We start from the raw sequence: 24000 nt of genomic DNA on the forward strand, positions 1-24000 counted from the left end.
CTGCCTTTAGAGCCGGAGAGGGAGAGACGTATTTCACATAACAATCAAAGACGAGAGAAAGACCCTCGTCGGGGGAAAAGGTGTCCCGTCAGAAAACCTGAACAGATCGAAATGGAGTAAACGCTATTCCCCTCTTAATGTGGCCATTCGGCTGTTTTATGAGATGGGGGAAGTAAGTAAGTGAAAGAGGGCCCTCATTCTTAATCATATTTCTCTTCCCGTTGCCGTAATGGAGGACGGAGCATGACAAAAGAGAATGAAAAGCATCTCATCAGGTCAGGATTTCCAGTGTGACCTACATCTTTCGTTGATCAACAACATAGGAAGACATTTTCACACTCTTATCCGGAGCCTCTTACAGTAGTGAGCGTATACTGTTGTCGTACCGGTCCCCCCGTGGGAATCAAACCCACAACCCTGGCCTTGCAAGTGCCATGCTCTACCAGCCGAGTCACGCGGATTACGCAAGTGGAATTAAATCAGAGTGGCTAGAACGCGATGTCAGCGTGACCGTCTCCGTTGAGCGTGTATATCGTACCGTATGTTTACATATATACAGTATATACATATATATATAGTATATATACAGTATATACAGTATGTATGTGTTCTTTACACACCCAGTGCAGTTAGTTGGTGTAACGAGCACACGACGTGTAGATCAGGCCACCCCTGCCAGCCACTGAGCCAGCCAGTCGCACCACTGTCGCTAATCACGCAAAAAAAGAAACGAATGGCGTGTCCGTGTTGGTAATTCTAAATTGCATTTGACTACCTCAGCCTAGATTTATGATACACATATAAATATAGTATTTCTGGACAGGTGGATTAATGGGTCTCCTCAAAGGGCTTCTTTATAGGTCAGTGCCTGCAACATTGTCTCAGCAACGCTACTGTAATCCCCCCCCCCCCGCAAAAAAAAATCACCTCATCTGCGCCTCAATTCATTACAGCACAGACAAAGAGGAACACAGAAGGGGTAAGAGCACAGTGCTGTGAAAATGATGCCTCTAGTGAGTAATGGAGAGACTTAGACATGGGCCTCCATCACATGCTGAATCTGATCTACTTCCACTGTGAACACGCACGCACAAGTCACTGTACGCGTTAATGTGTGTAAATCTGTGTCATCGTGTGAATTTATGGATTTCTGTAAGTGGGTGGGTATGTAGTAGTATGAAATTGCATTAGTAGCTCCTGTATTCGTTCAACATACAGCGTGAGTGGGATTTTGAAATTGGGATGTTCTGAATTTGTAGAATTGGGGACAAGGCAGCCTTGGACAGGGGCATGACACAGACTTATCTTAAACCTAATTAGATCATGATAATAGCTTTAGGGCCTCGGTGATGAATGGCTGGCCTGTGGATCGGAACCCTTTCTTCCGTTTTAGGTTGCGCACGGTGGTTCAGCCTTAGATTTGCAAAGCAGACAGAGCCTGGATGTTAGTACGGTAAGATTTGTGTCAGTTTTACAAGTAAAGGTTTTGTGTGGGTCTAGCAATGATCTCATCATTTACCCGTTGTTTTTGTGTTGGCACGTCTGTTGGCATTTCATCTGCCCTCTGCAAAGTGCACACCACCCGTACCAGTATCGTCTCCCGTGCCATCAGAGATTCCATGAACACCCTGAAACCCTGGAGGGTAAACCCGATTCACTGTGTGTTAGTGATGGGTCATTCTGACGTTTCTTTCTCCTTTAAAGCCATGGCTTCTCTTCTGAGCCTCCGTCCTGTAGCGCTAGTCAGCCAGCCCGACGTTTTCCCAACCCTCCCTCGCCTTGCTCTCCCAACCGCCATCCACTTCAACGTTCCACGTTCCACGTTCCACGTTCCACGTTCCACGTTTCATTCTTCTGTTTTTTTTTTCTTTAAATAAAAAAAAATAAAAAAACATGACATTCCTCTTGGGGGGGGAAACTTTTCCCCTCAGTGTCAGCTGGGTCACGACGAGTTAATGTTGCTAGGCGACATCTATCTTTTTCCAACACCTTGAGGGCATCTTTTAAATGGAGGAATTTGGTCATTATGTGACATTAACCTCATTAGAAAACAGTCTTTAACTGCTCGGAGATTAAATTGATTTACAGCTGCCATTTCCACTACTGTTCTCGATCAATTGTTAAACTATCCTTTTTATGGGCCCAGACTCCACTGTGTGCCTTTTCTCTCCTTCCCGCTCCTTGTATTAATGCCAGGTATGTATTCCAATAAAGGAGGTGGGAAACCTTTTTTATGCCACTGTGGTGTAATGTGAAAAATCCCCTACATAAGTGAGCCTCTCCCAGGCGCTCACAATAGAGGAATATGATCTGGCTGAGACGGGCGTGTTGGCGCGGTGAATCCATCCGCTCCGTTTGTGTGGCTAAATGTCATCGCTGCGCCTCTCTGCTCCTGACAGCTCAGGTTTATGTGGCCGTTTAAGCCCAACCCGCACGCTGTAGTTCTTTGACAAATCAATAACCCTACCATTTCTGTGCACCATCCGGACCCTCCATCTGGGAGAATTGACCTGCGTGGATGGAGTGATCCCGCCATCCTTTCACCGCACTTTTGACACAAATAAAATGGGTCCTTTTTTTTCTGTCTCAATTGGCCACAGTGTTGATCGTGAGGAATATGACGCAGGTCACATGGTAGCATAGAGGGGGAGACTGCAGCTAGGAGTCGGGTGGCTGCTATCGCTCACTGGCGCCCCACAAAATCCCAGGAACTTTCCAGCAACGCATTTATTAGAGTGAATGAGTCCGTTCTAAAGAATGGCATTACAAAATAATGTGATCGCTAAATTATTTAAGGATTTTTTTGCCATAATGCTTCACTTTATAACCACAGAACTATGTACACCCTCTCTCACACACACACACACACACACACACACACACACACACACACACACACACACACACACACACACACACACACACACACACACACACACACACACACACTGAATTATAGCACATCCATTTAATGTCCTCGTCCAAATTTAGAAAAGGAAAAGATGAGGGAAGGTGGGTGGGTGGTGCAGAGAAGGTGGGGGTGGTGCAGAGAAGGTCGGGGTGGTGCAGAGAAGGTGGGGGTGGTGCAGAGAAGGTGGGGGTGGTGCAGAGAAGTTGAGGGTGGTGCAGAGAATTTGAGGGGTGGTGCAGAGAATTCGAGGGGTGGTGCAGAGAAGGTGGGGGGTGGTGCAGAGAAGGTGGGGGTGGTGCAGAGAAGGTGGGGGTGGTGCATAGAAGTCGAGGGTGGTGCAGAGAAGTTGAGGGTGGTGCAGAGAATTTGAGGGTGGTGCAGAGAAGGTGGGGGTGGTGCAGAGAAGGTGGGGTGGTGCAGAGAAGGTGGGGGTGGTGCAGAGAAGTCGAGGGGTGGTGCAGAGAAGTTGAGGGGTGGTGCAGAGAATTTAAGGGGTGGTGCAGAGAAGGTGGGGGTGGTGCAGAGAAGGTGGGGGTGGTGCAGAGAAGTCGAGGGGTGGTGCAGAGAAGTCGAGGGGTGGTGCAGAGAAGGTGGGGGTGGTGCAGAGAAGTCGAGGGGTGGTGCAGAGAAGTCGAGGGGTGGTGCAGAGAAGGTGGGGGTGGTGCAGAGAAGGTGGGGGTGGTGCAGAGAAGTCGAGGGGTGGTGCAGAGAAGTCGAGGGGTGGTGCAGAGAAGGTGGGGGTGGTGCAGAGAAGGTGGGGGGTGGTGCAGAGAAGGTGGGGGTGGTGCAGAGAAGTCGAGGGGTGGTGCAGAGAAGTCGAGGGGTGGTGCAGAGAAGGTGGGGGTGGTGCAGAGAAGGTGGGTGGGTGGTGCAGAGAAGGTGGGGGTGGTGCTGAGAAGTCGAGGGGTGGGGCAGAGAAGGTGGGGGTGGTGCAGAGAAGGTGGGGGTGGTGCAGAGAAGTCGAGGGGTGGTGCAGAGAAGGTGGGGGTGGTGCAGAGAAGGTGGGGGTGGTGCAGAGAAGGGGAGGGGTGGTGCAGAGAAGGTGGGGGTGGTGCAGAGAAGGTGAGGGGTGGTGCAGAGAAGGTGAGGGGTGGTGCAGAGAAGGTGAGGGGTGGTGCAGATAAGGTGGGGGTGGTGCAGAGAAGGTGGGGTGGTGCAGAGAACTCGGGGGAGGTGCAGAGACGGTGGGGGTGTGGTGCAGAGAAGGTGGGGGAGGTGCAGAGAAGTGGGGGGGAGGTGCAGAGACGGTGGGGGTGTGGTGCAGAGAAGGTGGGGGGTGGTGCAGAGAAGGTGGGGGTGGTGCAGAGAAGGTGTGGGGTGGTGCAGAGATGGTGGGGGGTGGTGTAGAGAAGGTGGGGGTGGTGTAGAGAAGGTGGGGGTGGTGCAGAGAAGGTGGGGGTGGTGTAGAGAAGGTGGGGGTGGTGTAGAGAAGGTGGGGGGTGCAGAGAAGGTGGGGGGTGGTGTAGAGAAGGTGGGGGTGGTGTAGAGAAGGTGGGGGGTGGTGCAGAGAAGGTGGGGGGTGGTGTAGAGAAGGTGGGGGGTGGTGTAGAGAAGGTGAGGGGTGGTGCAGAGAAGGTGAGGGGTGGTGCAGATAAGGTGGGGGTGGTGCAGAGAAGGTGGGATGGTGCAGAGAACTCGGGGGAGGTGCAGAGACGGTGGGGGTGTGGTGCAGAGAAGGTGGGGGTGGTGCAGAGAAGGTGTGGGGTGGTGCAGAGATGGTGGGGGGTGGTGTAGAGAAGGTGGGGGTGGTGTAGAGAAGGTGGGGGTGGTGCAGAGAAGGTGGGGGGTGGTGTAGAGAAGGTGGGGGTGGTGTAGAGAAGGTGGGGGGTGCAGAGAAGGTGGGGGGTGGTGTAGAGAAGGTGGGGGTGGTGTAGAGAAGGTGGGGGTGGTGCAGAGAAGGTGGGGGGTGGTGTAGAGAAGGTGGGGGTGGTGTAGAGAAGGTGGGGGTGGTGCAGAGAAGGTGGGGGTGGTGTAGAGAAGGTGGGGGGTGGTGTAGAGAAGGTGGGGGGTGGTGTAGAGAAGGTGGGGGGTGGTGTAGAGAAGGTGTTGGGGGTGGTGCAGAGAAGGTGGGGGGCGGTGCAGAGAAGGTCGGGGTGGTGCAGAGAAGGTGTTGGGGGGCGGTGCAGAGAAGGTGTTGGGGGCGGTGCTGTGAAGGTGTTGGGGGCGGTGCAGAGAAGGTATTGGGGGCGGTGCAGAGAAGGTGTTGGGGGCGGTGCTGTGAAGGTGTTGGGGGCGGTGCTGTGAAGGTGTTGGGGGCGGTGCAGAGAAGGTGTTGGGGGCGGTGCAGAGAAGGTGTTGGGGGGGGCGGTGCAGAGAAGGTGTTGGGGGGCAGTGCAGAGAAGGTGTTGGGGTGGTGGTGCTGTGAAAGTGTTGGGGGGGCGGTGCAGAGAAGGTGTTGGGGGGCGGTGCAGAGAAGGTGTTGGGGGGGTGGTGCTATGAAGGTGTTGGGGGGGCGGTGCAGAGAAGGTATTGGGGGCGGTGCTGTGAAGGTGTTGGGGGCGGGCGGTGCTAACTCCAGCACACGACTACATTTAGGTGTCAGGCTCCTCTAGCCATCCTGACTTTAATATAAATAGATATAAATCAACATGCTGGGCACTGTGTTTCACCCGCTATCAACATATGAGCGCTACATATTCACCCACACCTCCTCAACATACGTAGGGGGTGACGGTGAAGGCATTTTCTGCGGCCGGGTTAGAAATAGCTGCTAGGTGAACTAACCTTGGTGTGGCATGCCAGGGGCCCCACCTCCAGAGTGTCCACTGCTGCCCTGCCACTCTCCCCCTGTGACCTGCCTCCTGGCTGGGTTGCTGCAGTCCTGTATGCCACCACCACCACCACCACCCAGGCTCAGCTCAGGGCTGCTGCCACACACAGCCCCTCTAGTCAGATCCTCTAGTGCCTAATTAGGGAGGAGGGACGGCGGAATGGAGGGATGGAGGGAAGGAGAGCCAGCTTGGACTTTAAGAGACTAACCCACCTCTGCCATAACGGAGCACTTATGGGATTAAAGGGGCATTAGCGTTGATATGCCCATGTAGGCCGTCTGTATATTTATATAGGGCCAGATGATGCAAACTGAGAGGCAGCCACGACAACTGTTGTCTGTGCACTCATCATTATCATAATCACCTTCATCATCATCATGTTCATCATCATCACCCCACACAGATTGCATCATGGGAATAACTGTGTGGTGCCACCAGACGTGTGGGGCTTATTCCATGTGAGTGACACTCTTTCTCTGCTCTCTCTCTCCCTCTCTACCCCTCTCTGTCTACCCCTCTCTGTCTACCCCCTCTCTGTCTACCCCCTCTCCTTCCCTCACACTCGCTCTCTCTCTCTCTCTCTCTCTCTACCCCTCTCTGTCTACCCTTCTCTGTCTACCCCCTCTCTGTCTACCCCCTCTCCTTCCCTCACACTTGCTCTCTCTCCCTCTCTTAACCCCCTCTCCTCCTCCCCCCTCTCTAAATGCCTGACTCACTCCAGAGTCTCAGACAGACTGTGACGCTCTGCTTAGCTCTGGTCTGGTCCAGAGTCCTGGAAGGAAATTGCTGAGCCTCCAACCCCCCCTCTTCTCTCACCCCCTCCTGGAGGATTTCCCCTATTAAGAGGAAGAGACAATGTGAAGGACCTAGAAGAGGAAAAGGTGAGTCTACTGTACGGTAATAACCCCAGCACACAATCGCTCCACTTCTCTATTATCTATCTTTCTGAATCTCTCCATTGACTGATCCATTTATGGGGATTTATTTTTTTAAAAGGTACTTTTCAACTGTAACCTTCCAGTCTTGGTCCCCGTACGGTCCCGGAGAGAACATTTCATTCATGTGTTCATACAACATGCCGAAAATATTCATCACACGGAGTGCATCTTAAAGTCGGTATATAACATTGTGACAGTTTGTTATTTACAACCTACAAGCTTTTTTCTCCTGAAATGTAATCAGACATTAGTACATATGCTGACTCAGAAAGGCTCGTTTTCGCCAACTGTTTATTGGTTACTCTCCGCTTATTTATGTGCGTCCTACTAAACAAAGGCCTCCCAGCAAAACAAGAACAACAGTGTTAAACTTTGCCGAGTGTTTGATCTTGACATGTCTAAAGTGACCACAGCTATCCCAACTACAGAGGGCTGGATGAGTGTTGTGGTCAGTGGCAAATGCTGTGTGTGCCATGTACTAAAACTCTGTCCCATATCGTTTGGCTTTGAAAAGGTTTCATTTCGATTGTCTCTGCTTGGAGACGGACACTTGAGACAAAGAAAAGGAATACAAAAAAAAAGCTCAAATAGACGTTATCCAAATAGACGTTATGAGAAGGGAAAAATACATATGTGGGGGGGCTGTCTTTTGATGTAAAGTGTTGACAGCTGTGCTTGGTTCTGGGAGTGCGGGGGTCGGAGTGTGGTTTGACTCCGGGGTCAGGTGCCCCCCCCCCCGCCCCTACTGCCCGCCACAGCTGCCCCTTGCTAAATGGAAACGAGATGTGATATTGTTCTGTTCTAGTCATCACGGCCATCTGATGTCAATTTCACACAGTGGTGGGACCCTCCACAAGCTGGTCCATACCACCAACCACACTAGTAATAAACAAAACAAAGATAGGAACACACACACACCCTTCCTCTCTGTGTCTCGCTATCTCTCGTTGTCTCTCTCTCTCTCTCTGTCCTCTACCTCTTCCTTTCCCTCTGTTACAGTCTCCCGATCTATCTCCCTCTCCCTCCCCCTCTATCCACACTGGGATAAGTCATGAGGAAATTGATGCCCATGTTTCGTGCGACCACCTGTTCATTCTGGATACAAGTCTAAGAACCCAGTAAGGGTTAACCCTCTTTGGGGAGCGAGTGGGGGAGGTTGTTGGCACCCCAGTCAGAAACGTGCCCCCACGAGTGGCAGGCTGGCTCAGAACGTCCGGCTTGTTGGGACGGGAGCCCACTCCTGGACCGCTCCACATCTCCCCCCAAATCCTCCAGTCACTCCAAAGGGAGTCAGCATGCTGCCCCTCCATTAACCCCCCCCCCCTATCCTATCCCAACTAGGCCATCATTGTCTCGGTCAATTTATATGAATCTATCTACGTTTGGAAGGACTCTTACTGTATGAAACCACAATGTTCTCGAAGGCTGCATGATCACCAACACGGGTAGACTATTATTTGTGAAAAACAAAATAAATATAACATTTAATATGATATCACATTGCATTTCTATTCGTTGAACCCATTGGCTGTAGGTGTGATGACTGAACGTGATGTCTGGAACCACCCGGCAAACAGTGTGCATCTGAAATGACAATCGATGGCGATGCACTTGAAGCACACAAGTCCGAACACAAGCCACTAGCGAACAATGGTGGCGGGGAAGCGGCGCTGTGTTACCTGTACGCGTGAGAAGACTCTACAGCATGTCCAAATCACCTCCATCTTGCCACTACTCATCAAACTCACACAAAGTCATAAGACCGAAAAATAGGAAACCATTCTCACTAAAAACCGTCATAATCATCTCCTGAGAGAAAATAGCGATCTTCTCTTTCAACTGAAAAAGGACAAATATTTTAAGAGGCAATGAATTTTGGTGGAGCTGAATAGGATGTTGGTACATGTTTTACTAAAGGAAATATAATGGCATACTATTATTAGATCACATTAATCATGACTGTGCCAAAGGCACTGACAGCAGCACTGAAAAGGATTGAAAATGTTGGTAATGGATATAAATTACCCATTGTGTGATAAAAGGATTTCTTCACTAAGAAGGTAGGGATAAAACAGGAAACCTCTGAATGCGTGTGTATAAAATATTGAATAATACAGGTTATCGGAGTGGGATTAACATTTTAAGGGAATCAGATAGTAATAGTGCAAGAACGAAAAGTGGATTCAATCCATCCGGTTAGAGAGGAGAGAGTGGCGAGGTAGGAGAGTTGTTTTGACAGAGGTCTGTCAGTTGGCACGGCGATAATGAGTCACATCTCTCTTATACGGTTATTTATTGCCGACTTGGCTAGCAAACAAAAGATCAATAATTTGGAGCAAATCTAATGTTGTCCCTGGCGCTAATGTGGTCATCCATCACATCTGCCATCTTTATGTGGGAGATGGACTGAATTTGTGTTTATTTGAGATCAAATGCAATTATAGCATATAGCTTTAATAACATCTGAGCCCCCCTGTGAATATGTGTGGGTTTTTGATCATGTGTATGCATATACAGTAGGCTTGTGAGACGTGTCACATATGTGTAAATTATAATATATTTACTGACATAAGACGTGTTCTAAACATTTTGTCCACATCAATCTTCATTTCGTTCCACAGTCCCACATTTTGAAATATGAAGTGTGTCAACAGTCCATCCCCCACAAGACGGCAAGCACACAAACATCCCTTCACACAAATACACACGCAGCACGGCCAGTCCCCCATTGAGACAACACAGAGCTAGTGAGGAGATCCCTAACTGACAACAAGCCCTGGGTGAGCCAGCCTAAGTCCACCTGGGCTCTGTCTGACTGTCAGCCTCTCAGAGTGAGGTATGAGTCTGGCGAATGACAGACAGAGGTCATCTGTCACAGAGGATCCCTCCTGCCTAGGTGTTGCCCCACGGCAGGCACACCTCCGGAGAGGGGCAGGACCCTCGCAGGTAGACTAATAAGCCCAGGCAGAAGACACAGGAAGAGGCCCCACAGAGCCCCATAGCACCTCCTCACACGACATCCCTCTCCCACAGTCACAGGCGCAGGACACTAACCTGACAACCTGCACTGCGTTTGATGTCTGGTGTACACCACGACCCAAATAGAAGCCATTTAAACAGGTACAGTCCTTAAGAAAATACATCAATTCAAATTGTAGATAGGTGTTGGTTTTGAAATGAATGGGGAATATGGAAATGACAGTTGGGTCCAATTTCTCAGTCTCACCTCTAAGTGGTATAAAAGAAATACAGTAAGCATGTTCCTCACCTAACGTGTTTTCTTTGGGTCTTCTAATTGACATCCGTAGATCACTGGAAAAGCAAACAACAGAGAGAGAGAGAAAGAGAGAGAGAGCGAGAGAGAGAGAGAAAGAAAGAAAGAGAGAGACAGACAGAGAGAGAGAGAAAGAAAGAGAGAGACAGAGAGAGAGAGAGAGAGAGAGAGAGAGAGGTAGAGAGAAAGAGAGAGAGAGAGAGAGAGAGAGAGAGAGAGAGAGAGAGAGAGAGAGAGAGAGAGAGAGAGAGAGAGAGAGAGAGAGAGAGAGAGAGAGAGAGAGAGAGAGAGAGAGAAGAGAGAGAGAGAGAGAGAGAGAGAGAGAGAGAGAGAGAGAGAGAGAGAGAGAGAGAGAGAGAGAGAGAGTGTTAATGACACACCAACAGACTCGTCTCCAAGAGCAGCATCATAAATTTCGCACAAACAGGAAATCATTAGCACCACAGATAAAAACAGATCAGGATCTCAGTTCAATACAATCAAATACATCCTGTCTATCGCATTACAAGAAAACACTGAGAGAGAATACAACTTGAGAAACATGGGTTGGCATCATCTTAGGGATTTAGAGGTTAGTTAGTAAATAGCAAAGACGGATTGAACAATAAACTAGGAAATGTATGACGATACGGTAATGGAGAAATAGGCTAGTCTACAGCCTAGACTACAGACATCGCACCCAAAAGTCCCTCATAGTGAGCTCCAGAGTTTTGCCAGGGCATTTCATGAAACTAAACAGTATGTCAAAGATCCCCACAACATAAGATGTCTCCCCTAAACACCACTGTCATGTTCCCTTCGCGTTCCTTTCTTCCCTTCTCAGACACGACTTTGGGTAGAGGAAAGAGGTTTTCCCTGAGCGTTTTTTTAAGATGTCATTTTAAAACATACACATCAAAGCTCCAGAATGACGGATGTTTAACTTCTGCGACTCTGCTCTCGTACAATGTGGCTTTGAGTAGGGAAGGAACTCAAAGACGTTCTGAGATCTCTTTCCACATCCTTGGGCCGACTGGCAATACATCATTTGTATTGATGCAATATTAAATTTCAATATCGCATGTCAAAAGGTAGAAAATGATAGATCATAGCCTAACTAAATGAATTATTAAAGGGGTGTGCTGGCTGTGCTATCGGCTTCTCTTACAATCAACTGTGTCTGAAAAGTACAGTTTGATACTGGCAGCATGTCAACGCTATTTTTTCTCTCCTAGTTTTCTTTTCTCTCTCTTAAGTTTTGGATCAATCAAATTGTACTTGTCACACGCGCCGAATACAACAGGTTAAATGCTTACTTACAAGCCCTTAACCAACAATGCAGTCTTTAGAAAAATAAGTGCTATGTAAAATAAATAGATAATAAAAAATAAAAATAAATGTTTTAAATAAAAGTAACAAATAATTAAAGAGCAGCAGTAAAATAACGGTAGTAAGGCGATATACAGGGGGGACTTTCGGGGGGCACCGGTCAGCTGAGGCAATTGAGGTAATATGCACATGTAGGTAGAGTTAAAGTGACTATGCATAGATAACAAACAGAGAGCAACAGCAGCGTAAAGGGGGGTGAAAATAATCTGGGTAGCCATTTGATTAGCTGTTCAAGAGTCTTATGGCTTGGGGGTTGAAGCTTTTGGACCTAGACTTGCCACTCCGGTACCGCTTGCCGTGCAACAGCAGAGAGAACAGTCTATCACTAGGGTGGCTGGAGTCTTTGACAAGTTTTAGGGCCTTCCTCTGACACCGCAAGGTATAGTGGTCCTGGATGGCAAGATGCTTGCCTCCAGAAATTTTAGGGCCTTCCTCTGACACTGCCTGGTATAGAGGTCCTGGATGGCAGGAAGCTTGGCCCCAGTGATGTACTGGGCCGTATGCACTACCCTCTGTAGTACCTAGTGTCGGAGGCCGAACAGTTGCCATACCAGGCAGTGATGCAACCAGGTAGGATGCTCTCGATGGCACAACTGTAGAACATTTTCGAGGATCTGAGAACCCATGCCAAATCTTTTCAGTCTCCTGAGGGGGAATAGGCTTTGTCGTGCCCTCTTCACGACTGTCTTGGTGTGTTTGGACCATGTTAGTTTGTTGGTGATGTGGACACCAAGGAACCTGAAGCTCTCTACCTGCTCCACTACAGCCCCGTCAATGAGAATGGGGACGTGCTCGTTCCTCCTTTTCCTGTAGTCCACAATCATCTCCTTTGTCTTCATCACGTTGAGGGAGAGGTTGTTGTCCTGGCACCACACTAGTAATGAACCTGGATTTGTGTCACCTAAAAATGTCAGAAAATCTAAAAACCAATTGAGCACTACTAACAATAATCAGACCTTTCCAGTTAGTAATTGTCTGTCCTGTTCAATGAAAACTGTTTCCGAAGCACTACATTTGCTGCCAAAGAAGGAAGAGCAGGATTGATATAATGACATATTTTGAGTGGTATGAGTTGTGTTTTCTATGAAATACATTATGTCCCTGGAGCTTTATCTCTCTATTTCCCCTGGTAAAACCCTGAAACCCTTTTTTTTGTTTTTGATTTGCCCATATTACACATGGTCTCCATTCTAGGTCAAATCTGTATCAGAAGTTCATGCATTTACAACAGAAGCCATGTGGAACAGTTAAAGAGCTTGTGATTCTACCAGGGAGCCAGAGGGTCTGAACCTCTTATTATCCTTGTACTTTAAAGAGTTAAAAAAATGGAATAAAAGGTAAAGAAGTGTTAATGGTACATTTAAAGGAGTATTATGGTCAGGGAAAATACTAGTGGCACACTGACACCCGAAGATATAGTACATCACGGTTAGTATATTCAGTGGCGTGTATTCATGAAGGCCAAGGGAAGCCAGGCTTCCCCAAAAACTTTACCAAGAAAAATAAATCATATAGACAGTATATGTAATGTATCTTTCGTCTCTTTATGTTTCATCACTTTCCTAAAAATCGCAAAAGGCTGACTGTATCTCACCAGAGAACGCATCTGCACGAGCGAAACAGTGCCCCCCTGTCTCTTTATATGTCTATTTGATGCTTTCTGGTCAAAAGGAGTATGACATTGTTGCAGCCTGTAGCATTAAATGAAAGAGAAGCCAGCTAGCATTTGGCCTCCCTTTATCAATTTAAAAAAATAAAATAATAGCCAATCAGCGATGAGCTACACTAAGTGAACTCAACTGTGAATAGTCCTGGCACACCAAAAATAAGTGTCAAGGGAAGCCAGTTTGGATTTGGCTTCACACCAATCACATCAAAAGCAAAACATAATTGACAGAAAACTTGAATTGTTGCATCTCGTTATGACGTTGTCCCCCGGTGGCTTGCTGGCTAGCTAAAATGGTCCCTTCCCTATATTAAATGGACGGAGATAGGGATTTGTACTTGTGGATTTACTTAATTCTCTGTACTGGCAAATGATTTTAATGACAATTTTGATCCAACCATAAATGTGTACATTGTGCTCCTGGCCTGAGAGGATGGAAGTTCAATATGTAGCTAGATGTAGTAGGCTAATGTTAACTAGTTGGCTCATCATTGCCCATGAAAGGAAGTTAGGCAAGCGAGCAAAGCTAAAAAGTGTGTACTGTATGAGTCATAGACTGTTTCATCAACATGAAAGAGAGTAGGATGGCATTGGCGTTTCAATACAAGTAGGGTGAGTCAACATGATTTTTCTACTTGCACGAACGAACGCACGCACACAAACACACACACAAACACACGAACACGCACACACACAGAAATCAGAACTATGGACAACCACGTTATATTTAGCTTGTGTTGATTGGACTAAATCGTTTTTGGTATCTTTTAGTTGTCACTGTATTAGACTAAGCATAGGTGATTTGATGATGTTGAAGTTGAAATGGTGCTGGAATAGTGGAGACAGCTCCTGTTTTCTGGTGGTAACACTCCGTGGTTCTAAATCAACAGTTGTTTAGAAGTCAGAAACATTAACCTGCTTGTCCATGCTGTAGGTTATGTGACTGTTTGTTAAATGCAATATACTTTGTGGACTTCACCGGACAGATGTTGCTCTCCGCTTTTGTGATGAAACAAAAGTGTGGTTGAATTTATTCGGCCACAGTGTCTTCTTAATGTCTCGGCCTTTAGGCCTATATATCATGGTGTCAAAGCATATGAACTAGCAGGTTAGAGAGCAAACAACACAATTATCACAACACATAGGTTGTAATCTGCTTGTTTAGTGTTGGGGGTGACAATGACATCATAACCTCTGAATGTTTTAATTGGAGGGTCCAGATTGTTGTACTGGTGACCCCGCAGAAGTCATGGCCACCATTAGCGTCCAGATCGCATGCTAACAAACAGAATCTGTGCATGTTAGCTGGCGAAAATTCAATTTGAGCTCTTTGTCTGCCTGATGCCTTGCCCTAACGATGGTCTCTTTTTTTTTTCTTAAACAACAGAACACAGAGGAGTCGTTAGGACCCTCTCTTCATTACTTCAAAAAACCAATCATTAGACACCAGAGTATATACGTAATTAGAAAATCACTTCCTTTGCAATCCTGGCTAAGTAGTTTACATACTGTAATTACAGGGACAAAATCAATTTTTAATCATTTCACTGATTGGGCTCATCAGCTCAGTAGGAACATTGTATCCTGCTTGTTGTGCGAAAGCAACATCTGGGCTAAAACAATTACCCCTTTGTGTTCCAAAACTATTCAGAAACAGGCTTTCTGCAGCACCCGATGACTGTCATGTAGCCCGACTGCAGCCATCTCTCCCCCTGCCCTTGACTTGAGCATGGAGGATCGCGTTTAAAGCCTTATAAATCAATACTCTATAATAAGCTGCTCTTGAGAAAAAGCAGCATACTGCTTTTTTAACACCTTTAGTTTTGTCTTCCTGTTGTTGTCGGTGGCGGTGTTTTTTGGTTGTTGCTGCTTTTCACACAAATAAAAAGAGAAACATATTTCTGTTTTTTTTCCCCCTGAATAAATATCCCCTTTCTTAATATGTGTTCCGTTCAGCTTGCAAATAGAGTATTGTTCATATCGCATGTTCACAAAGCAAATATGTGACTTTAAGATAATTACTGGTGTTACAGAGTATTAACGAAGTAGAGAGACTGGATGACTACTTTCCATGTTTGGTTAGGTGAGAAAATAATCTGACATATCAAACTTCAAAACAAATGTCTTCCTGATATGTTTCCCCCTTCAGTGAGGAATAAAACGCTTTGTATTCCTGTCTGCAAGATGCAGGATCGATCCGCATTCGTCTCAACTCTCCTTTCGCTCACTTTGGAAACTGAGGGAATCAGATTTTGGAAAAAAGAAAATGAGTTAATGCATTGATCACTCTCGGTGTATGCAAATCATATTTGCTTCAATTTTTTTTTACTGATCAATAGGGTTAATTAAGAGATTCATTTTAACTGCACTTTGGAATCCTGCTTGAGCGTCGACCTCGGAAATCATCCCGCTGTCCCTCCGTATCCATGGAAATGAAAGGCGCGTAAGAGGGGCCATAAATCTGAAAATCCAATTTGACCATGAGCACGGGCGCAACAGTAAAATATGAAAGCAAAGACAGCTCACAGGTAGATCATCAGTTATATGCCAGTGAGGCAACATTTTAAAACGTTTATACACAGACTTTTTCACTAAAGTCAGGGCCATCCAAAAATAATGTGGTGAGTAGGCTAGTTCCAGGGTCGTCCACAGGTCGAACTTTGACCGCAGTTATGGGTGACATTGATCAGAGAAAAGTTGCCACTATTGGCTCCCAATGAGTGTGAGTGCCATGTGTGGCAGCGAGCCTACCAGCGGTGGTGGTGGTAAACGAGATTAATAATGGACGCTTTTTTACAATTATTATTATTCCCAAAATGCTCTTTTGTGATTTGCTTTGAAGGGGGGGAGCGCTGGGAAGATCAGCCCGCGAAAGGGGGGGGCGCTCATTTGGAGAGCTTTTCCAATTATACAATTAGTCAGGAATGTAGGGCAGCAGCCTCTGTGTTCCGATCACTCCGACCCTGGAAAGCAAGAGCCTTTTTCTTCCTCGCTGGTCGTGTACAATAAAATAAATGATCATTTAAATGTAAAAAAACATATCCGACGCCTGGGCACCAACGAAAGTCCGGGTGGACGCCGCGTAGGCGCATCCCAAAAGAGCAAAACTAACAAATGGTGACCTTATTCGTGCCGACTGCGTGCGAACGACCAATGCAATTCACTCTATGCTAATAGACAAAGTCAAGGGGTCAGGGTTTTCTGTTTAAATACCGCTCTTTGAGTTGAAAGGCTTTTTGTGCATTTTTCCCCTTCCTATCGGTACAGTGTGTTGTGGGTTGATTGGGTGGCTTTGGCAAAGGACACCAACAAGTCCTAATTGTGCATGTGAATCTCATTTATTTATTTATTTATTGAGGGTGAAGAGATTTTAATTTGATCATTTTTCCTTTTGATTGTCCTCATCCTATGCCTGGTACTAAGTGTACTAGTTTAATATTTAAAAAGAAAAAAAACACAAAAAAACAACTAAGTACCATCTGTTTCCCTGTGGATTTTCTGTCATTTTTCTTTACTGATTACAGTGATGACTACACGACCCTCTTCAATAATTATCCTGCAATAAAAAAAGCTAAATAATTATTATCATTATAACTCCTTATCAAGACTGTCGCTCCTTCAACTAATTCTTATCCAAAGTGTCAGAGGCAAAATGTGTCCCTTGGATGCCAATCATTTCTTATTTATAACAGCATGATGTATTCTCACAACAGTGGCAGGCTGAGCTAACTGAATCCATCCAAAGGCTGTGGTGGGAAAAGTACCCTCATACGGATCAAACTGCTATAAACTAACCCATAAACGAACCCTTCTGCTGTCTCGACGTACCAACATGATTCAAATAGACTCGGCATTCCTCTTTTACATGATGTCCATGGAACGTCAATAGCACATACTGGAGGAGAGAGTAGGTGAGTTGAGAAGTATGGTACGTATGTATGGAATCTCCGATGTAGCTCGTCCCTGTACTTGTGATGGCCCCGATATCATTTGGAGAAAGCCGGAAGGTTGCGTGCATGTGTGCCTTGTGTGAGAATGAGTGTGAGAATGCGTCAGAGAGAGCATGTGTTTGTGATGGATCCAATATGACTGAGATCTGTCTCACATACCTCTGATGCCGCACAAGCCAAAAGACTCACTCGCTATTTTAGATTTGACTTATACATCTCAGCATGCAAATGCTGTCCAAAGCACCAGCGACAATTATCGAGGCTATTGCACTGTTACAACATAGCACACATGTTTGAAATAAGTCATTCCAATGTCATCTAAGATTGAAATACTTTTGAGTTGCTCTGTTTACAAATAAAAATACACACGATGAACTAAGCAGATCTATATTTTCAAATGATAAAAAGTACAGCATCATTGGTGCATCAAGGCTGTCTGATAATTTGACCTGGGAGTCCCGCTGGGTATATAAGACAGCTGTCATATAATTCAAGCTCAAACAGGAGAATATATATTTTCTTCAATAAATGTTATAGCTAGAATTTCCCAGATTCAAGAGAAACGTTTTCCATTGATTAGCACTTTACAAGCAATCCATTTTTACAAACCGGCTTGACCTCTCTCACTGGACGAGGGTCTACTATGAATTAAAAGGAAAGAAAGTCTTGTCAATAATTCCAGGTAAGGGATTGTGGGCAAGGAAAAGGGAGAACATACAAAGAAAACGAGATGTATAGAGTGAGAACGAGAAAAGAATGGTCGATGAGAAAAGAGATGTGTGTGTGTGAGAGAAAGATAGAGGACATTACGTGATCTCACCTATATACATCGTAACTGTGAAGAGAGAGAATAGATATTTTGAGATGATGGTGAGGAGGACATTGCAAACTGCTGGCAGACCCCGTCAGCCGAGCCCTGATGCAGACAGATCCTTCACCCTCTATGTCACATGATCTACCATCAGTCTCAGAGATGGGGATATATCGCCACCAGCTCCAGAAATAATGGGTGCACCTGTTTACCGTGTCACCTCTGTTTGCTAATTGTCTCCTTGAGCTACATTGGGGAAGTAAATGCGTCTCGGCTTTTGACAGGCGGGCGTTTATTTAGAAATCACATTACTTCCAGCGCAATTGTTCTTTTTTGTGGGGGGGGGGGTCTAGGAAAGTTAAATGAGAGTGCTGTGCTACAGATTTCACTTCCTGATTAGGGGGGGTGACAGCGCTGAGCTGAAAAGTTCACATCCACTTGTTCAATTCCCACCCCCCCAGAACCATGCCAGAGAGGAGGGGGAGTGTGACAGACATCTTTAATATCCTGCTCTTTACGTGATCAATCGGGGTGCCACTGATCCATACCTGCAGTACTGCCACCTCACCGACGTAGCTCAGGAAGAACACAGACAGGTTTGCAGAGGGGGGGAAGACAAGCGCCTGTAAACAAAGCAGACAAACCAGGAAATTCAGTGCCGATGCTATTGAAGTTAGACAAGAATGCACAATAGCGACAGAGAAAACAACACCAAAATACCCATTGCAGTAAATACTTTCCAAACATTTGATCCTTTTCATAAAATTCTGCAAACTACTGCAGGCACAGTAGCATAAGTACAGTAGCACAAGTACAGTCATTACATAGAGAAGCCTAAACGAAATAAAAGTGTGGTTAAAACGACAGTAAGAACAGGTGTGGTCCATGGCATATGGTATGGAAAAAAGACTGAGAAGGGTTACATTTACGTTTGATAGTCGGAACAGAGAGGCTACTAGGTCCTCCAAAACGACACGCGCTACAAAACGTGAAACAAACCTTCAGCGCACAGAATGTTACCCGGTCCAACTTTTAAAAGGCCTGCCGCTTCACGCAAGACAAATAATCAGGTCGGCATAAGCTATGTGAACTACATGCCCTGCCCTCCATCTAAAGCGGCGTGTAACCCAGTGAGTCGGTTTGGGTGTAGTCCTCACATCGAGTCAGAGTGAGTGGGACTGGGGCAAGAGCTGGGGCTGAAGCTGGGGCAGGAGCTGCCGCTGAAGCTGGGGCAAGAGCTGGGGCTGAAGCTGGGGCAGGAGCTGGGGCTGAAGCTGGGGCAAGAGCTGGGGCTGAAGCTGGGGCAGGAGCTGGGGCTGAAGCTGGGGCAGGAGCTGGGGCTGAAGCTGGGGCAGGAGCTGGGGCTGAAGCTGGGGCAGGAGCTGGGGCTGAAGCTGGGGCTGAAGCTGGGGCAAGAGCTGGGGCTGAAGCTGGGGCAGGAGCTGGGGCTGAAGCTGGGGCAGGGGCTGGGGCTGAAGCTAGGGCAGGAGCTGGGGCTGAAGCTGGGGCAGGAGCTGCCGCTGAAGCTGGGGCAAGAGCTGGGGCTGAAGCTGGGGCAGGAGCTGGGGCTGAAGCTGGGGCAGGAGCTGGGGCTGAAGCTGGGGCAGGAGCTGGGGCTGAAGCTGGGGCAGGAGCTGGGGCTGAAGCTGGGGCAGGAGCTGGGGCTGAAGCTGGGGCAAGAGCTGGGGCTGAAGCTGGGGCAGGAGCTGGGGCTGAAGCTGGGGCAGGGTCACATATGTGGTTCTCAAAGAAGGCCACCCCAGGAGCCTGCAAAGGGAATTCTAATCACCACTACTATTTCAATAGTAAAACCAAGAGGAAAACACACACACACACACACACACACACACACACAAAGGCACACTTGCCTTAAGTCACATTCTAAATTGGCTCCCAGGAGCATTTTCCCTACCTTGTTCACCAAAGGCATTGTGTATGTTTTCTGAGTGCTTAGCATATGCCGGGTAACATGAGATCTCTGCACACACTCACATTGTTTCCAGAAGTTGCGCTATTTTCTCCTTTAAGTATTTCCCATCGGGAGCTTCATTAAATTCAAAACAGTTCACATATATCTATTATGCTGGATTGCACAAGCCGCCCACCCTGCAAGCCTCGATAGAGACGCCAGACCGGGGAGCAACAAAAAGGAGAGGATAACAAAAATAATGTCAACGTAAAGAAACAGAGAGAGAAAACTCCTGTTCTCAGATTCCTGTGTGTCGTGGATGAGACTTTGCTACTCTGGGTACTTTTAGATGTTCTTGTGAGAGGGTTGAGTTGGGGAGTTGGGTAGGTCACCTCTCCTGTCTTAGAAAGAGTCAGCTCAACAGTCATGGCGTACCCAATAGTTGATACTAGGGGGTAGTGGTGTGGTCGACGATGGCGTGAGAGTCGGGCCATACGGTAAAAAGGCCCATGACCAACCGTTTGGAAGGGGTGAAGGACTTGAAGCAGCTTCTGCCTCACTAGTTCTCCAGAATGTATAGACAGAGCATGCAGGAAATACTCTAACATTTATTTTTTTGTTGACAAGATAACCTTTGCTGTATTTACCCTGTTAAACATTGTGTTCTTTTAATGCTATGCTTGATACACAGGGGGTGGAAACAATGTGTATAGCACATGCAGTGTTTAAGCAGGGGAATGGCAGTCAAGAGCAGACGAGAGTGGATTTTACCCACACTACACCCACCCATTCCCCATCCCAATACTACACCAGCCTGGCAGACGGAGTTAACATTTTAACTGAAAATATTCCTTGCCTCCAATAGTCCAATGTAATTCATTTTCCATCTCTGTTCATTAATCATTGTTAAAATTAGTGATCCATTTCTTCCACTCTGCCATCTGCACTCAGCTTCGTTACAAACATGACACCTTCCCGCATAATAAAAGCTGACAGCAACGAGGATGCCTTTCCAAATAGCTTTTTGCATATGTGCACCTCTACAACTAATGCTGTTGTCAGACAAAAGTAGGTTATTTAAGGAGCGCTCCTGCTAGAACAATCACACACACACACACACACGCGGCTAGACAGATATAGAGACCCACACATGTCCATGTCTCCCAGGTATATACTGTATACACTATTTGATATAAACCAAATCAAACACACACAACCAGATGTGCCTAATCTTGAATGGAATGTGGTAAAATCCTGATAATAAATCTCCACATTTTCACTATAGAAAGTGAAGTTATGAAATCAGAGATTCGGAAACATTAACAATCACCAGAGAGACAACAATGGGACCGTTGTTGTTCTTCATGTGCTGTTTAAGTAGGCAGGATTGTATTCCAACTTAGAAAGATTAGTACTCTGTTGTTCTTTTCTACTTTCTTTTACACATACAGATCTTAAGAGGGATACAGTGTGTGTGTGTGTGTGTGTGTGTGTGTGTGTGTGTGTGTGTGTGTGTGTGTGTGTGTGTGTGTGTGTGTGTGTGTGTGTGTGTGTGTGTGTGTGTGTGTGTGTGTGTGTGTGTGTGTGTGTGTGTGTGTGTGTGTGTTCGTGCGTGCGTGTGTGTGTGTGTGTGTGTGATAATCTGATACACAGTTCAGACTAACTATTGTTGACTATTTGATACCAGAACATTCTCATTGGATACTTCTGTTTAATACAATGAATACAAGGTGACATATTACAGTCCTTTGTTCTCTGTAAGTATGCACTGATGAGAGTGTACTAGCATGTATGCTTATGTGTGTGTGTGTGTGTGTGTGTGTGTGTGTGTGTGTGTGTGTGTGTGTGTGTGTGTGTGTGTGTGTGTGTGTGTGTGTGTGTGTGTGTGTGTGTGTGTGTGTGTGTGTGTGTGTGTGTGTGTGTAAGGAAGTGTCTCAGTTGGCTGAAACAGAGCTCCAGACAGTGGAGCTGCTTGGCTGAGGAGAGCAGGGTCTATAATGAGCCGCATGGGCCAGATGATGCCCATCGCAGGTCACACAAGCCCCACACAATCCCCCCAATATCCAGTCCAGAAGCCTCTGTTTGCCTTCCCCAGGACGGGGCTCTGCTCCCCCCAGTCCTCCCTGGTCCCCCCTTAACGCCTGTCAGCCCCCCAGATCTGCCGTACGGCCTCCCTGGTGAGGTGTCGCTGGAAGCCCCAGGCACACCACATTAATCTATATAATGCCCTCAAAGAGTGGGCTTTTTCACACCGCTAACTGCCAAGGCCTACGAGGGGCAGGGGGCTGCGCCATGGTTCAGCTGTTCGCCCAACTGGCGTCCGCACACACACACATACAAGAACACACACACATACTGAGGCTTTACCTATAGGCTACGATTGACTCAAAAAGAAGTGTACCTTCATCAAATGGCTAGCAGAAACCCCTGCAATCTTAGGAGGGTTGGACTTTTTAGGCAGACAGCAAATAGAAAAGAAGCTAAATCATCTTGACATTCACCAACGTGGAGCCCAAGAGAAAGCCACGGCTTCAGTTATTTCTCCCATCCACTCATTTGGTTCTCCTTAACCCCCCACACCCCTGATGCACATACACACATGCACACACTGACACGTTTAATTTCAGGTTCTCAGCACATCTGAATTACAGAAAACTGACGAAGGATGGAGGCCAGGCCCCTCCGGACTGATTAGCATCATTTAAGAAAGCGTTCCATTTTGCTCGGCTCAGCGACCGCCCAGCCTACAAGATGGGTGGCCTTTCAGCATTAGAAGTCAATATGGAGTAAACTCATTTGAATTGAACATGGAGGAAAACCACTCCATCGCCTGGGCCACTGCATTTTTTGAAGTCTTCATATATTTGTTCAACGACCTAACTGAGTTCTACAGTAGCATATGCACATAAAATGAGAGGACAAAATAATGACAATTTGAAATGTATAAAGTAATAAGACAGAACACATTTTTTTTTTGCCTCTAAATTATATTAAGCCATGCAAATGGTTTCAAATTTTGTAAAGCTTTTCGGAAAATCCTACTTATGGTTGCCATTCTGTGCCAAAAAGTTCATCTGGCCTGTAAATTTAAGCATGGATTACAAATATTCAAATCATGAGCTTACTGTTCAAATAAACATTTCCAACAGGGGAAAAGTTGCAAGGCATACACTTTCAACATAATTCCTCCTCTGGTATCGCCCTCCCTTCGCTCCTAATAAAACAAAAAGAACACAAAAAAAGAAAAAACAAAGAAAAGAGTTGAAAGTTCATCTTTTCATTTATCGTCCGACTGAATAAACACCCCTGATGAAATCTAATTCATGTAATTGTAACCACCTATACAATCACAGTTTGACAGCCTTTGGTTATGTCCTGATATCCTGGGCGGGACAATATTACAGTTTAAAGGGGGGAATGAAAAAATAATAATGTATTTTTTAAATATTTTTTTTAAAGTCTTAAGCCGGTCAGCTGCTCGCCACATGGTAGAAACAATAGGGACTGAAGTCACAATGAGTTCAGCTTTGGTTTCCTAATCACCTCTTTTATAAAGAACCCATCTCATTGGAGAGGGCTGTGTCACTGCAAGGGGACTGTCCAGTTATTAGGGCAGACAGTGGGGCTTCACGAAAGGAAGGGCACACTAAACCTGACCCACGGAGATCTTGACCTTGACCCCTCCAATGTCTTGTTTTTCACCTAGCTTGGGTGAGATGGACCCGGTCAGGGTAGGACCTAGGCAATTGTAATGACAGACTGTGTTACTCTGAGATTAAAATAGCCCCGGCTCTCACCGAGGGCTGCATTAAAGTCTTCCACATTGCAAAATTGCAAACAGATGCAACTCAAGTACCTGCAAATAATCTGCCAAGACCAATTTCAAAAGGGAGATTTCAAAATATGTGGAAGTCATTAGGACGAGTATTGTTTTTGTGAGGAGCAGGCAACCAGGAGTGGCTCCACAAGCAGATGGATGCTGCTTTTATTTAAGAAGAAAGGCCCAATGTATTATTCCTCCATAAATGAAGATACATAAACGTAGTATGACACAATTACAGGCAAAATATTGACGTTTCAAAGGCAACAAAAGAATGTAAAATGTCCTTTTTTTTTTGTTGTTACGCAAACACAATCTTTCATCTTCTTTGAAACTTCTTTGTGGCTTTTCAGAGAAGATATGAAATAAGACCGAGAGATCTAACAGTGTTGTGTATTGAAGGTAATATTATGAAAAGCCTCTTTCTCCTAAAGGAGAAATATTTCTGAGGTCTAATTTGCAACTGCGGCTGTTGTTGTTTTTCAGTTGAAGAGAGGGTATCGGAAGTTCTAGGCTCCTCGGTTGTAAGCTTTAAAGCACTGCAACACAGCATTCTCCAATTAAAGATGATTTCAGCACCAT

The 24000-nt window shown here is 46.3% G+C and overlaps 1 protein-coding gene across 9 annotated transcripts in view; it reads right to left on the bottom strand.

The window, feature by feature from the left end:
• znf536 (zinc finger protein 536) overlaps positions 1-24000 on the bottom strand; it is a 518664-nt gene that overhangs the window by 480053 nt on the left and 14611 nt on the right. For 4 of the 9 annotated variants that reach the window (XM_052462075.1, XM_052462077.1, XM_052462066.1 and 1 more), the window contains exon 2: positions 18238-18312. The exons of 2 other annotated variants lie outside the window; for them this stretch is intronic. The gene's annotated coding sequence lies outside the window, so the exon portion shown is untranslated. Of the gene's footprint in view, positions 1-9888; positions 9933-18237; positions 18313-24000 lie in introns of all 9 variants that reach the window. 3 more of the 9 variants (XM_052462070.1, XM_052462071.1, XM_052462067.1) reach the window with 1 other exon arrangement.

The sequence above is a fragment of the Oncorhynchus keta genome, chromosome 14 (assembly GCF_023373465.1).
Source record: "Oncorhynchus keta strain PuntledgeMale-10-30-2019 chromosome 14, Oket_V2, whole genome shotgun sequence".
Lineage (NCBI taxonomy): Eukaryota > Metazoa > Chordata > Actinopteri > Salmoniformes > Salmonidae > Oncorhynchus > Oncorhynchus keta.